Source organism: Ambystoma mexicanum, chromosome 1q (genome assembly GCF_040938575.1).
Source record: "Ambystoma mexicanum isolate Mex_15411 chromosome 1q, UKY_AmexF1_1, whole genome shotgun sequence".
NCBI lineage: Eukaryota > Metazoa > Chordata > Amphibia > Caudata > Ambystomatidae > Ambystoma > Ambystoma mexicanum.
In genome coordinates, this window is record NC_090922.1 from 614,476,505 (window position 1) to 614,492,380 (window position 15,876).

General features: G+C 49.2%; 1 protein-coding gene across 2 annotated transcripts in view; it reads right to left on the reverse strand.

Moving 5' to 3' along the window:
* SEC16B (SEC16 homolog B, endoplasmic reticulum export factor) overlaps positions 1 to 11,229 on the reverse strand; it is a 705,720-nt gene extending 694,491 nt beyond the window's left edge. The window contains exon 1 of one of the 2 annotated variants that reach the window (XM_069641151.1): positions 11,097 to 11,229. The gene's annotated coding sequence lies outside the window, so the exon portion shown is untranslated. The remainder of the gene's footprint in view (positions 1 to 11,096) is intronic. The other variant, XM_069641150.1, reaches the window with a different exon arrangement.
* Positions 11,230 to 15,876: the final 4,647 nt, after the last annotated feature.

Consider the following 15,876-nt stretch of genomic DNA (forward strand, 5'->3'; position numbering starts at 1 on the left):
ACGGAACTGAAGCCACTCTAACATCAATCTGGGATGACCTTAAAATCACGGCAGACTCTGCGGGATACGCCGCATTAATCCTTCTTGACCTATCCGCCGCCTTCGACACAATCAATCACTCAAACCTCCTTGACCGCATCCACTCCATAGGGATTTGTGGAACTGCTCTCAAATGGATAGCCTCATTCCTCAAAGATAGGTACCAAATAACGCTACTCTACACCTATTCCTCCCAAGCCTGACCAGTCGACACGGAGTTCCACAAGGAGCATGCCTATCACCCTCCTGTTCAATTTTTACTTGATCACCCTCCCACCAATAATTCGTTCACACAACATCCTGTTTTACAACTACACTGATGACACTCAACTAATTCTAAAACTCCTGAACTCAAAACCCAACTACCGACCGGACCTCGCCTCCTGCCTCCTCGACATAGAACTCTGGATGACCCAAAGCCACCTCCTGTTAAACCCCTCCAAAACTGAAATCTTGGTATGTGGCAACTCCGAACTTCTTCCACACCCACTACCCTGGCCATCTGCCATGGGCAACTCACCGACTCCCTCTAACTCAGTAAAAAACCTTGGATGCACCCTTGAATCTGACCTAACACTCTCGCGCCAAGTCAACAATGTCTCAAAGTCCTGCCACTACCACCTTAAAACTCTTAGGTGCATCTTTCCATATCTCTCCTTTCCCAACAGAGGGCCTCATTACGACTCAGGCGGTAAGTGAATGAAATTACCGCCATGGTGTAATGAGCGTTAACGCCATGGTCCGATGGCGATAAGAGCGCCACATTACGACCCATCGCGCACGAGCATTACGCCATGGCGGTAACGTAAACTACGCCATGCCGTAAACAGCCCTTACCGCCCTCGTTAACAGCGCAGGGTGACCTACCGCCACCCATCATTGCGCCGACCGTAGTCAGCGGTCACCGTAATTAGCGGTGACCGCAATTAGGCGGAACCGGAAATAGCGTAATCGCGGCGGAACGGGAAACAGCACAGCGGCCATCTTAAAAAACACAATCCATTGCCATCCTACCCAACCACACCACAACCAACCCTCAAACCCTGACATTCCCATAACCCACCCATTTCCACAGCCAACCATGCCTAAAGTTGTCAAGAAGGCATGTGACAGGCAGCGGCAGGAGCGCTTCAGTCGAGAGGAACTGCAAATGCTTGCAGACACGCTCCAGGAGAAGGCTGATGTTGTCTTCTCCAATGAGATGACCCGAACAGCCATAGGCCGCAAAAAGGAGGTGTGGGAACTTGTGGCACAACGTGTCAGTGCAGTTGGAACCACCCCACGCACCTCCAAACAGTGCCGCAAGAGATGGGACGACCTGCGGATCAGGGTCCGGGGCATTATGTCTGTCAACCGTAACCTGGCCCTGGGAACTGGCGGGGGAGCAGACTCCCCACTGAAGATGCAGCCATGGGAGGAGACATGTGCCTCTCTGATTGGCATTGAGTGCATCGAAGGTGTCGGCGAGATGGAGAGAGGGGCCCCGAGATCTGGAGACACAGGTAGGTGCCTCATATCCAGCCTTGCAAGACACCCTGATACACTTGCACGTGACAATCACAATGTGGCAGACGCAACACATCAGCAGATGAGCCACACCCTGCGCACATGCAGCATGTACACTGTACAGTAGGCAGACACACACCTGCATGCAAAACCGAACCTAAAGGGAGGCAACCTGTATGTCACGGGCTACTTACTCCACCATCTATCCATTTCACTCTTCACAATGCCTGCTCAATGTCCGCTGAACCATCAATAACAGTGACCCTCCTCTGCTCCACCACAGGCTCGCAATCGGACACTGGCAGGGACGACAGCACCAGCACCCCAGCCAAGAAGGCCAGGAAAGTGGGAGAGGGGAACCATGCATCCACCTCTGCTGGACCCAGGCAGAATCCACGCCAGGCTGAAGAGCCCAGGGCAGCAAAGACCCCCGAGGAAGGGGTCGTGACAGCACCTGCAGCCCAACCACACCCACTGTTGCCCACTGAGGGCAATGCGTCAGCAGAGAGCAGTACTGTTGGGGAGACTGCAGCCATCGCTGCCTGCTCCGACAGTGATGTGGAGGATGACACCGGACTTGACCACAACACACAACTGCACTCACCACACCTATCCCCAATCAGCCATCATGGAGATGACACCCAGGGCCCATCGCCAGCTAATTCATGGCCAGCAACTCCAAGCCCAGTGGGAGTTGTGGAAGATGGGAGTAGTCCCATTGGTCCCCCATTGGCACCCCCCATTGGGCCAGAATTCCAGCTGTCGCTGGAGCAGATTGCCAACAGGCAGGAAGCACTGGGCACACTCCTCACGCAGCATGTAGCAGAATGTGTAAGTACCAGTGCAGCCATGGAGAGGAGTGCTGATGGCATCAGGGCTGCCATCCAAACTGCCAGCAGGGACATTTGCACCGAACTTGCTGCAGGGCGGCAGATGATGAGCCAGCTCATCCAGACAATTCTGGACACATGCCGTACTGAGCAGCCCGGTACATCCTCGGCTGCAAGTTCAGCACAAGCCTCTCCCGTCCGCAGGTCATCCAGGACCCTGAGGAGCACAGGCAGGGGGGCCCCAGGTTCCGGGAGAGGGGCCAGTCAATAGTGTGCTGAACTATACTCACTTCACCACGGGCACTGTCACATGTTTGCAGGGTGTTCAGGGGGAGGGGGAGGGGGGTATTGGGTGTGTTGGAGTGTTCAGGGGGGAGGGGGAGGGGGGTATTGGGTGTGTTGGAGTGTTCAGGGGGGAGGGGGAGGGGGGTATTGGGTGTGTTGGAGTGTTCAGGGGGGAGGGGGAGGGGGGTATTGGGTGTGTTGGAGTGTGCAGGGGGGAGGGGGAGGGGTACTGTTATACCTATTCAGTAGTACAATACACTTTTTCTTTTCTCACAAACTAAATGTGTAGACATTGCTCATTGCGTATGTGTGCTTTATTGTTACAGTCCACAGTGTTGACATACCAGACACACACAGTGCCCCAAGTGCCATCCATATGTCACACACTCGCTGTGTGTGCTAGAAGTATCGGTCAATGACATTCTGACGCATTATATGGCCCTCCTGTGCATTGCTGCCTCCCTGAGGTGCTGCCCCATCCCCATCATCATCATCCCCATCATCAGGTGGTTGTGGTTCTGCGTCAGGGGGCAGAGGCACGTTTCGTCTGATGCACATATTGTGTAGCATGACACATGCCATGACGATCTTTGCAACCTTCTCATGGCGGTACAGGAGTGCCCCGCAAGACCTGCTGAGGCAGCGGAAACGTGCCTTCAGTAGGCCAAAAGCATGCTCTATCACCACACGGGTACGTGCATGGTTATGGTTGTAGTCCTCCTCATGCTGGTCCGATGGGTTCCGGACTGGTGTAAGGAGCCACCTCTTCAGGGGATAGCCCGCATCACCTGTAAAATGTGAGAAAAGAATGTGTCAGGAACGAGATTGAAATGTGAACATGACGCACAACCATGCCTTGATTCCGACTGTTACTGTGCACCAATTGGAGTTGTGGTTATGGATTTACACTGTGCAACCAGTATGTGTTCATGGCTCTCATGTACTGTTTTGCATGCTAAAACACAATGCAGGGGGGACGATTGCCTTGTGAGTGGCCATCCACTGTGTCCGTTCAGGACGTCATTCATGTGACCTTGCACGTGTCCTGTGAGCTTGAAGCTCACATGATAGCAACATCGATGTCTGGCTCATTATGACCCCAGTGAGCATTACTGGTGTCAATGGGGACAGTTTGTGGGTCTTGTAGTGGTGCATTGATGTCCCTGTCTGTCATGTGCCTCCTTTGTGCGCAGTTGTGGGGGACAGGCCTTTCAGTAGTTGGTGCATGGTGACGTGCATGTTGGTGTTATTCTTTAGGGTCAATGCGGCCACAATTTGCACAATGCACTTGCAAATGGTTGTGTCGTTTTTGGGATGCACTTTCATTCACATGTTGGGATGATTAGGTCAGGCATGATGTGTACACTTCTCTGTTGACGTCAGTGCTGCCACAGGGAATGATCTGGCTACTGCTAGTTGCACCCACCCCCCTGTATCTGCCAGATGTAATATGCATTGGTACGTCATTCAACACCCACTTAGCATTTCCATGCTCATGTCATTAGACTCACCGAGTAGGTAGGATCTTGGGCCTGCATGTCGCTCCATGTAGCGTGGTATTGTTGAGTTCCGAAGGATCATAGAATCATGGGTTGATCCGGGGAATCTGGCACAACAATGTGTGATGATCCTGTTGGAGTCACAGACCATTTGCACGTTGATTGAGTGGAAATGTTTACGGTTGCGTACGGTACCTCCATGGCATGTGGGACCACCAATTCAACATGGGTGCAGTCAATGGCACCAATGCAACCAGGTATGCCGGCCAGTGCATGGAAACCCACTTTGGTGTTGGCAATCTCCTGGGCAGACCGTGGTAATGAGATGTGGTCATCTGTGTGCTTGAGGAGGGCATCGAGCACTTGCATCAGTGTACGCGAGAATAATGGTTGTGATATGCCATGCAAGTGCCCCACTGTGTGCTGGTAGGTGCCTGTGGCCAGGAAGTGGAGCACGGACACTACCTTCAGTAGGGGGGGGTGGCAGTGGGTGTATCAATCATGCTGACGATGTCGTTGTGTATCATGTCCACAATGGTGGTGATGGTGTCCCGGTCCAGTCGGTACAGGGTGTGGATCTGCTCAGCGGTGAGGTTGAATGGGCTGGGTCTGATGCGTGGGATTGGGGGCTGCCTGCGTGGTGGCACTGGCTGTGCTGGTGGGGCTTGCTGGGCCTGCCTTGCCCTCCTTCTCCTCCTGCGTCTCCTCTGTGCAGCCTGTTGCTGTTGTTGTTGTTGTTGTAGTTGTAGTTGTTGTAGTTGCTGTTGTAGCACTCGCATTGCTATCAGGTCCTCCAGCCCCAACATTGCTAGTCCTATTGGTATCATTGTGGAGTGTGACTGGGTGTGGGAAGGGGTGGGGTGTGCTCTTTTTGTACTTCCTGTGTCTGTATTGCCTTCACCTGTGCTGTTTCTGTGCACCTGTGGCAGCTGCATTCACTTTACATGGCCCTTTACGGTTGGTTCGCGATGGCGTAATTTGCACCATGGCGGTAAGGTACTTAACGGCCTGGGTGATGGCGTTAGGGGCATGTCCGCTTGGGTCGGGATTCCGGCACCTTTCCGCCATGGCGCTAAGTACGGTGTGGATGTTCGCGTGCGCGCGCCCTTGGCGCAGTCAGCGGCAGCGTTAGCTACGATGCCACTAGTGACATCGTAGTTTACGGTCACGGGTCGTAATCGGCCCGAGCGGAAGACGATGGCGGTAATCGTTTACCGCCATCGTTTTTCGCTTTGCGCCTGAGTCGTAATGAGGCCCAGAGTCTCCGCGGTCCAATCAATTGTTATATCAAGACTGAACTACGCTAACCCCCTCTACCTAGGAGTCCACGCTTACCAACTGAATAAACTTCAAAGAGCACAAAACGCTGCAGCCAAACTGCTACTAGCGCTCGGTCCGAGAGACCACATCTCCCCAGCCCTTGAAACTCTGCACTGGCTTCCAGTGGCTCGAAGGGTGACTTTCAAAACCTTATGCATTTCTCACCGAGCATTGCATAAAACAGGACATCAATATCTTCAAGACAAGCTAAAACCCTATCACCCTCCACGTACTCTAAGATCAAGCTCAGCTGGCCTCCTAGTCATACCTAAAACAAACTCAGTCAGGTTAGGCGGATCATCCTTCTCAGCCTTGGCCCCCACGCTGTGGAACGCACTCCCACCCCACATCCGTATAACTGAAGATCTAATGTCTTTACGCAAACTTCTGAAAACTTGGCTCTTCCGCTAAAACCAACCCGTACGCAAACTAACCCAATCTGAATAACAGCATCTCAATGACACCGATCCAACAAACCACTAGATCTTGAATAACAATAAGACAAATAACAATACAACATCAAGATCCATGCGAGAAATCGACAACTAAAAATCACTGATGTAAACTAAAAGCACAAACAGAATAGAGCAAGCAAAGTACATCAAAGCAGTGAAATGGATAAAAAGGAATAAATCGTATGAAAACAACAGTAATGAGGTTTAAATGAAAGCAATGGATGTAATGAATGCAATGGACAAAATGTACAAAATGAGCGAAATGAATAACGAGAAGAGGATGGAAAGATGAATACAAGAGGCTGATGAGTACACAGATAGATGACACCGACTGTATGAGTGCATGGCATAAATGGAAAGTATAAAATAGACAATTCTAGTACATGAGACGGGTGTAGTTCATGAAACAGATAGAGAGCACGGAACGGATCCAGTGCATATGACAAGTGACATGACCTAAATCGATAATGCATGATGAATGAACGAAGTGAATGGAATGGATGAAATCGTCAGAATGGAGGAAGCGCATGGACCGGATTATTGCGCTGAGCGGATGACTTCGTTGAGCAGATGAGTGTGTAGATCGGATGAGTGTATAGAAGGTGTGGGTATGTTGAACGGATGAGTATGTTGAACGGATGAGTGTGTAGAGCGGATGGGTGTAGAGCGGATGGGTGTAGAGCGGATGGGTGTGTAAAGCGGATGGGTGTGTAAAGCGGATGAGTGTGTAGAGTGGGTGAGTGCGTAAGTACGGAGGTGTGTGTAGAACACATGAGCGCGTAGAGCAGATGAATATGCAGTGTGGATGAGTGTATAGAGCGGATGAGTGTATAGAGCGGATGAGTGCATAGAGCGGATGAGTGCATAGAACGGATGAATGCGGGGAGCGGATGAATGCTCCGAGCGGATGTGCACGCAGCGCCGAAGAGTGCACAGTGAGGAGAAATGTGTAAGAACGGAGGAATGTGTAAGAACGGAGAAGTGTGTAAGAACGGAGACGTGTGTAAGAACGGAGAAATGTGTAGAGTAGATGAATGCGTAGAACAGACTAGTGGGTAGCGCGGACGAGTGTACAGAACGAATGAGCACCTAAAGAGTGGAGGGGTGCGTAAGAGTGGGTGAGTGCGTAGAGCAGATGAGTGCGTAGAGCGTGCGAGGGCACAAAGCTGACAAATACCTAGAGCGGACCAGTGCATAGGGCAGATGACTGCGTAGAGCGGATGACTGCGTAGAGCAGACGAGTGCGTAGAGCGGACGAGTGCGTAGAGCGGACCAGTGCGTAGAGCAGACGAGTGCGTAGAACATGTAGAACGGATGAGTGCCTGGAGCAAATGAATGCGTAGAACGGGTGAAGTATGTGGATGGAATTGCGTGACGTATGTAGATAGAACGAGTGATGTATGTGAATAGAACAGGTGACGTATGTGGATGGAACGGGTGACGTATGTGGATGGAACGGGTGACATATGTGGATGAAACGGATGAAGTATGTGGATGGAACGGATGAAATATGTGGATGGAACGGGGGAAATATATGGATGGAACGGATGAAGTATGTGGAAAGTACTGATGTAATATGTGAATGGTACTGGTGTAATATGCGAATGGTACTGGTGTAATATGCGAATGGTACTGGTGTAATATGCGAATGGTACTGGTATAATATGTGAATGGTACGTGGAAGTATGTGGATAGTACGGGTGAAATATGTGGATGGAGTGCATAAAACAACTTAGAAATACACGGAACGGATTGGAGTGCATGGAGCAGACGGGAGTGCATGGAATTGCGCAACTTACATGGAATGGTTTGGAATGCATGGAATGGTTTGGAAGAGCATGTACCCCCATCATATCACATCACCATGCTTACTCTCTTCTTTACACCACCACTCAACTAGAACACAGAGATACTATGACACCATTCGGTATAGCTGTTCTCATACCAAGCATCTACCTCATACTCCCCATCACTCTAACTAAACACCACTGGTTACACACCCCCGGGCCAGGCGTTCTCCTCAGGCCTAACGCAGCCGCAATCGATCAGGATAAATCCTGCCAGAACGAACACATACTACTGATCTCTACACCACCACACCTACCGCTAAGAAGCAGCTACTAAACGAATGCCACACCAGCTGCACACATATCCGGTGCTCACACGCACCTTGACTCTCTCCTCTCTCTCTCTATTGACTTGAACTTCGGTTCCCAAGGGCGTTAAAGTTGCACTTTTTTACAAAATGCCCCGTAGCACATACTACAAAAAATAAACTGTTTAAAGGAAAATCTGCGGCAACGTGCAATGTGTTCTGATTTTAATGGTGCTAGGTGGAAGCTAGATGAATTATGTCACTATTGGGACAATGGCTCTAACTGTCATCACCATTAATAAAGAGGTGATTAACAAGTCAGGGAGCAGTAGGTCAAGTTGATAATCTCCATAGAATGTGGTATACTGTCGTCCACCACAAAGGCTATGGTCATGTACACGTATGGCCTCTCTTCTACCCTCCCTCCCCTTGCATACAGTTGCTGGCCTATGCTTGTGCCAGGAGGGTCGAACTGGGGGATAAAAGTGTCTCGTGCACCAATGAAAAAGTGGCCCACAGTTGCAAATGGCATTTCATTCCTTTTGTGACAGACTGTTTGAGTAGTACCCAAGGGGGAGGTTTTTGCTCAAATGTGATACAAATTTTGCATTTTAAAGAATATGTATTCAGTAACACTGGCTCCGATTTTACTCGAAGCTCCTCTTTGAGCCCCAGCTGAGCTTCCATCTAGTACAAGGGGCCTGAGGCCCCTCAACAAGTCCAGGCGAGGAAGCAGGCCATAGGCAGGCAGCATCCCGGATGAAGAAACTGCCGGGCCCTCAACTGAGAGCCCTTTTCTTTAAACCTTTAGATGCTGCTTCTCCCAGAAACCCAAGCACTTGGGGGGGGGGGGGATTTGGAGGGGGTGTTTTGATCATTGCTCACCTCGCCTATATCACATGCCTTTACTATGTACAATACAAAATAATGTATCTTTCACAAAGAGTTAGGGAGTCAAAGAACAGGAAGTGGTCTGTAAAGTACCCAGGAAGAGACGCAATGGAGATCAGGTTGTCATAGTCACTTTGCGTCCATAACGTTGAACCACCCTGTTACTTCTGACTGCAGAGAGTGTGGGGTTTCTTGTGAAGCAAATGCCTACCACGTATACTGTGCTGCTCAGCTAAACATATCAGGCGTTTGATTGGGCCATTGCATTGTGGCTCCGTTTTTCGATGGCTCCACTACATTTTCGCATTTGACCAGTGTGACTGCATGTTGCACTGCGTGTGTGTATCCACCAATCAGTGATTAAAGAGCGCAGAAGACCCAGACATTTCTCGACTTGAATAACACAGCAGAGGCAACCCAAACCTACATATGTGTACATAGAGAAAAGCAAGATAAATGAGCCTGATGCCAGCAGCGCCAGTAGATCCCCCACTGACAGTGCATTCCGCGATGAGACACTGTTTCACAACTACAACTATGGAGGCAAAGTGCCCTGCTCGAAACCCCATTAGGAGCATTGTGCATGTTCACCTTAAGTCCTGTAAATCCTACTGTGGCACTCCAGGGCTTCCAAGACACCAACCGGTTTGCGTTTGCCACCCCAGGTCATAGGGGCAGTCAGCAGATACAAGAGATCTGTGGATGGTCAGTACTACTTTACCGTGCTTCTGGCTACAGAATTATCTTACCCAATTCCCAAGCTCCTGACAAAGGCTCCGATTTTAGTCAAAGCTCCTCTTTGAGTTCTAACTGAGCTTCCATTTTTCAGTGGACTAGCTTGTTTGAGATACATCTGCAACTCGTGTAAGCATATGCGGTTGCCCTCCAGGTTTCTGCCCATACTCTGGAGGCCTGTATGGCCGAGGAGTAACTGGGTCATAGCTGGGTGTGGAGCTCCACACGTCTCACTGGAAGGCTTGCACTGCAGATGCCTTTGCTATATCTTTTCTGTGTGTGAAGCTTACTCTGCTGCTGTCAATGCTGCAGCTGTTAAGCATGTTTGTGTTGGGATTGTGCGGCCCTTGCTGTACATGGTGAGTGTCTGCAGGAAGTTTGCACTGCTCTTGCCTCTGCTTTGCCTACTCCGTGTTGAGGTACATAAATTAATGCTGCTCGTCTATAGTGGGTGTGTGAAAGGAGCACCAGGCATAAGGTGACCCAAAGCCATATGGTGGAAATAATTGGGGTATATGATCGTAGTATAGGGTCATACGATTGCAATACCGTCATATGGCACGTGCCATTATCTGGCACATGAGATAATCATTTGATGAGATAATAATAATATAGTGATGTCCCTCCTCTAAACCTCTATATATATAATACTCAACCATGCATACACCCAACCACACATGTATAACGTATACACAGAAACCCAAACCCCAAAACACAAAAGCACATCTCAAATATCACATCCGCCCACTCTCCACCAATACACCTATCAATACACTACCCAACACATACACTTAAAAAAGGAAGCCCGTTTGCAATTCTTGTTTTAATCCAGCCCCCTTCCTACCTTCTGCTAAAATGTAAATGTTTCACAAGGATTTTAAAGGACACCATAATACAATATCCACCACTACATATTCTGCTCCCTGCCTCCCTCATTCACACAGGACCTTTTTTCACCCTCCCATCCCTACACCCGCAGGATCAAGGCTTTAGCCTAAGCTCATATCTATTAAATCACAAGTCTACCCATAAAACTTAAAGAACGTGTCTAGATTTAGAAGCATTAGTATTGTAGTGATCAAAGCTGAGGGCTAACATACCGAGGCTAGTGATAAAAGCATGAGTATACCCCAATGAGCCAAAGGCAAAAAATACAGTACAAGTACATTGTAGTAATTTATTCTGTACATTATCGTTTGTCCTTTTTTGCTTATATACATATATAATATTGTAATTATTATAAAGAAGGTGCGAACCCTGCCTGTGCCGCGAGTGTCTGTCCTCTGGGCAGCAAAGGAGTGGGAATTGGTAGCAGAGTGCGACAAGAGTTGTCAAAGGGTTGTAAATTGACCTAGTCCCATGCAACCTGCAGTAAGTCTCAGACAGACTTGTCCTGCTGATATAAATCTCTAAATGTGATGCCAGGAGGCTGGATACTCACAGTCAGATACAGCCGGCTCTCGTTCCCCCGCCTCCTGTCCCGCCGCTTACTCAAGGATCAGCTTGTCTATGGATTCTATTCAGGCTGCCACGTCAAATCCAATCGCAGAACCTTCAGCACGGTGCGGCGGAGCAGCACGGACAGATTTTACAGCTGCGCTTACTTTATCCTCGGATGGCCGAAGATGCCATCTTGTGTGTGTCGCGTTTCCTATCGGGATGGATTTACAAGTTACGCTCGTTTCTATAATTCACGCTGTGAAAAGTGCATGGCGAGTGAACGATTTCGTTATTGGCTAATGCTTCGTGAGAGTGCGGCTTTCTGGTAAATATAATATCCACTGACAAACTGCTTCTAGATGTCTGGAAATCAGAGACACTGTCAGCAGAGCGGGGCAAGTTGTCTGGCTTAGATATTCGAATCAAGCAAGAGCAGTCAGACCCGTCAAAATGATAGCCATTCCCAGTGCTCTGCCTTTCACATTGTATAATTACTAGGGTCCTGCTTTCCCAACCCACAAAACAGGAATACCCGTATCTGGCATCCTACCTCCACACCCACCACCACAAACAGAGCCCATGTTGCATACATGCCAACATTACGCGGCACCTAGGAGGGAGATTTCTTCAGAGAAATCGGGAGACAACAATTTCCCCATAGGAATGCATTGGTGAAAATATAATTTTAGGTAGGGAGAACGTGAAAGTATTTGTCCGTGAAAAATAGGGAGGGTTGGCATGTATGATGTTGTGTGCTCAGTTCTGCCGTCCCCATACATGACAACATTCCGGCGCACCTGGGATTTTGTGAGAGAAATCAAAGACATAATTTTCCCTTTAGGAATGCACGGGCACCAGAAACATTTTAGGTGGGAGAACGTGAAAGACAGCAATATTTTTCACTGAAAAGCCGGGAGTCCCCTGCCTAAATCGTGAGGGTTGGCATGTTGCAGATCCCACCAGTGGTCGAAATGAGCGGGAGCGGTCGGGAGCGGTGCTCCTCTACTTTTTTAAATTAAGTTTTACTGTTCCTATACTTTTATTTGAAAAAGAAACCGTTGCGGAATGGTTTCGTTTTAAAATAAAAGTGTAGGAAGAAGTTGAAACTTGCACTTTCAGCGCACTGCACTGAACGTTCACTTGAACATCAGGTGCATGTGTTTTGGGGTTGTGTTGTGCGTGGGAGGGGGCATGGTGATGGTGTTTGTGGGGAGCGGGGGCAGGCCAGCAGGGAACATAGTTCCACTACTTCTTTTACTTCTTTTCGTACACTTCGACCACTGTGTCCCACCCCTACAAAGCAATACCGATACCTGGCATGCTGCCACAACACAAAACCATGTGGCACTGGCATCCCAATTTTAACTTATGCTGCAGTGTGATAACACAATTTCCTTAGTAGCACACAGTTAATAAGTGAAGGTGGGATTTATGCCCAGTTTGCACTTTGAACACTTTGAAAAAGAAAAGTGATAGTGGGATTTGTGCCCAGTTTGCACTTTGGGCCAGATACATGGAGGTTTCTGTGCAGAAAATCAGCCTTTATGCAGCAATCTGCATGCAAATCCCTGTTCGTCGATTCATGGAACCGACTGCGCAGGACTTTTCCGGGACTTGCATGAAGTTCGCGCAGGCCTGGCACCTCTCTGCGAGTGGACGAGTGCCTTGCGCGAGACTCCAAACAGAGTGTGGCTGAGCCTAAGCTGCATCCCAAAAAGGGGGCGGAACATGCAGAATGAGGAAGAACACGTGAAAATGTGGGCGTGTTGAGGAACGGGCCATGGCTAAGCAATCGCACGCCCATTCCAACGCAAATCCAAGCGTATTCATGGATTTCAACGCAGAACGTTGCATTGCGAAAAAACACATGCAAACCCTATGATCCATCTGCCACATCATAGCAGGCATAAACTACAACGCGCAGGAACCAATGAGTATATAGCACGCAGCGCACAACAAAGCAACATCTACAGCCATGAAGAACCAAGCAATAGTAGGAGCTATCGTGCATGGACACCGCAGGAGAAGGAGGATGCCCGGGTCTTCACACTACGCTGTTTGGGATGCCAGGTAACCAGGTATATGCCAGGTACAGGTTCCCCCATATAATCCTAGACATTGTCAGGGAGTGGGAAGATTGCTTAGCATCCCCCACTATCTGGTCCCTGGTCCTTATCCCCCTAGAAAAAGTGCTGACTGCACTTCATTTGCAACTGGGTCCTTCCAGCGATCCTTTGCAATAGTTGGGATATCGCAGACCACCCAATCCTGCTGTCTACACCAGGTATTGGCATGAATAACAGCATGTGCATGTGTGCGCAGGCACATATATATACCCCAAACAGTGACTGAAAGGTAGACAGTGATCCAGGAATCTTATGCAGTAGTACACTTCCCCCGTGTACTAGGTACAATTGACTGCACACATGTTGCGCTACGGCCACCCCGAATGACAGAGCACATATACCTGAATCGTAAGCACTGGCACTACATTAATGTGCTAGTAGTGTGTGATGCCAATGCAATCATCATGGAAGGGTATGCCAATTTCCCAGGCAGCACACATGATAGCTACATCTTCCGCCAGTCACCACTGCACCGGGCTCTGGCATCTGGAAAACATGGCAATGCCTGGCTCATTGGCGAGTATGAACGGCCACACGCATGCATGCATGTGACACACTTAGTCCCGGGAGGATAGCTCAGCGGCAACGTGCTCGCCTTTGAAACAAGACGACACGAAGCAACACAGGTTCGATCCCTGGGTCCGCGCTTAGAAACCTGTGGGTATTCAGCGCGTTATAAATACGCAACTAAGACATATTCCGGCAACAGCGCCTCAATGCCCCCAGGATGTGTGAGCGCTTTAAAAATGCAAAATAAATAAACTGAACAATAGACCCTGACAATAAATGACAATGACAACCATGTACACATTTACAGGGGACAGTGCCTACCTGCTGTCAACATTCATGATGACACCAATCCGGTGTCACAACATCCCACAACACCAGCTGAGGTGGGATATAATACAGCTCATGTAGCCACTAGGGCAATGGTGGAGCTCACATTCAGGGTGCTGAAGTCACGGTTCTGCTCCCTTGACCACTCTGGTGGGGTGTTGCTATATGCACCACCGGCAGTATGTAGAATCATAACAATGTTGCAACATGGCGTGGTGTACAAGTGGAAATGCAGGTGGGACACCGACCGCACCCACAGGCACCCCCTTTGCCGATGGTTGGCCAAAGGGCGCGTTGCTAGGCTGCATGCACCCAGCTGGTGCAATCACACTTCACATAAAAACCAGCCTCTGTGGAGCACACACTCTGAAGCCACATCCCATGCCAATCAATGATGAATTGGGGCCTATCCTCCGTGCCCAAAACAACACCCTGAGAATGTACCTCTGGGAGGGCAAAATTGTGTGTGTCCACTAGACATAAAACAACATGCACAAACTGAGCTCCAGATAAGATCTGTAAATGGGAAGTTGGGAGTAAAATGATTCTGGAGGCAGAACAAATGTACAAATGTGAAAAATACATAAACAAGTAAAAACATGTTGGAAAATAAAATGCATCAACTTGGCAACATTCAATTCTTAGCACCTAGTCACTCATGGACATCAAAAGCAACATGTTCACTAATTCCAATCAGCCACTCTAAATACTATTGTACACCTGTGGGACTGCATGCACAACAGGCTCAAACGTATCCATTTTGATGTGAGCGTAAAAGCAGGGGCGCAAGATTCCACATGTTACATACATACTGTGAATAGGGAGACTCTGCACCCCATATAAAAATTACCACTGAGTCGGAGCTAATTTGTAAGTGACAAAAAGTGGTTGATAACCCACAATGGCCTGATTAACACAAGCGACAAATAATGGTGCTTTCCCATAGGGAAACGCTCTGTGAATCATGGCCCTAATCTGTAAGTGTGATGCTGGAAATGCATCGGAGGGAAAGGGCCTCCGTATCCTTGTCCTTTACTGCTTTTTATCGTGTGTTCTGTCATGTTTTCCGCGCAGGAGTTCATGTGGGACTCCTGGCGGTGCAGCTCTCTTTCTTTTGGTTTGGTGAACGGACCCGTGGGATACCCTTATGGCACCCATGGGTGGGGGTACAACCCTGTGCCCCTAGTGTATGTTTTTGGGCACCTGTGGGTGGCCCACAGAGCAGGGTATGGGCTGGTGGCAGCTCCATGCTGAATTTGACAGGTGCGCGGAGTATCCTCCATTTTGGGATACCCCGGCCCTGCCATTGGGATCAGTTGATCCCTGATGGAAAACAAGATGGCCCCGGTGGCCTCTTGCTTTCTATTACCCATTACCTTGTTTTCCCAAAGTCCTGGGAAGCCCTGACTCTGTCCCTTCCCCCTGACTGGCTGTTGGATGGAAGTGCCATATATGGTGTTGTTGTGAAGGCCCAGTCAGACTAGCTGGAGCCTTCCCGGTGATGTATGTTGTGGGTACCTCCTGTGGGTGGGACCTGGGTGAACAGAGTGTGTGACGAATATGCATTCTGTGTTGTGGGTGTCTAGTATCTGGTGGTTGACACAATGACTGAGACTACCCTGCCCGAAACCGGTATGAATGCAGCTTGGAGTGTTGAATGGCTCGGTACTTGTCCCAATACACATAACTTGTTGTGAGTGTCTGGAGAGAAGTGAATGGCCTGAATAACTTGTGTGCCTGATTGGCTGCCTGCCTGCATGAATGCCCGTAGTCGTGATTGGATGCTTGAGTGTGACCCAGCGGAATGAATGGGAGATC